Source organism: Triticum aestivum, chromosome 7A (genome assembly GCF_018294505.1).
Source record: "Triticum aestivum cultivar Chinese Spring chromosome 7A, IWGSC CS RefSeq v2.1, whole genome shotgun sequence".
Classification (NCBI taxonomy): Eukaryota; Viridiplantae; Streptophyta; class Magnoliopsida; order Poales; family Poaceae; genus Triticum; species Triticum aestivum.
In genome coordinates this window covers 41,159,922-41,160,618 of record NC_057812.1, presented here as the reverse complement: position 1 = coordinate 41,160,618, position 697 = coordinate 41,159,922, and positions in this window count along the sequence as shown.

Genomic DNA, 697 nt, shown 5'->3' with positions numbered 1-697 from the left:
CTTACTCGAATCCTGGCTCCACCACTGGTGACAGCACACTTGATTATATGGGAAGATATATGTTCTCTAGGGACGCGGCTCGTCTGACATACGGCCCACACACTAACGTGTGGGCCCGGACCCACCCGTCAGCGGCCCAACGGCAGGGGCCGTACGTCAAGGGATCTGGCTCCGTGCTCTAGTGGGTTCACAATTAAATTAAACAATTGTGTAGGATGAAGGGAAACAGCCACACAATTCTTTGCAGTGCATCATGTGGAAGTGCCGCACATGGTTTACCATAACCAACAGTGTGAGATGTTCACAATGTCTCGCACGAGTGGTTAAGAATAACCGTGTTTATACGCGTCATCTTGTGCCATGTTCCACCGAGGTATCCACGAACACGCTGACTTCCTTGCCTACCCACCGCACATGCGTCGTGTCCACCCGGGTTCGATGCCACGTCGGTGCCCTCATTTTGCATATAAGTAAAATACAAAGAATCTTATTATTTGGTTTTTCCGTAACTAGTATAAACTATTTTAATATACAATTTTAAGAAATGCATTTGAGCACCTATCACTCTGTACCAGAAGAAAATGTTTTTCTGTAGGGGCCGGGAAATCTCGAATTTTTCCAAAATGCATATTTTAATGGTAATAGATTTTTTTTACGGATTTGCAATCAAATTTTAACATTTTAATGAACAATTTTA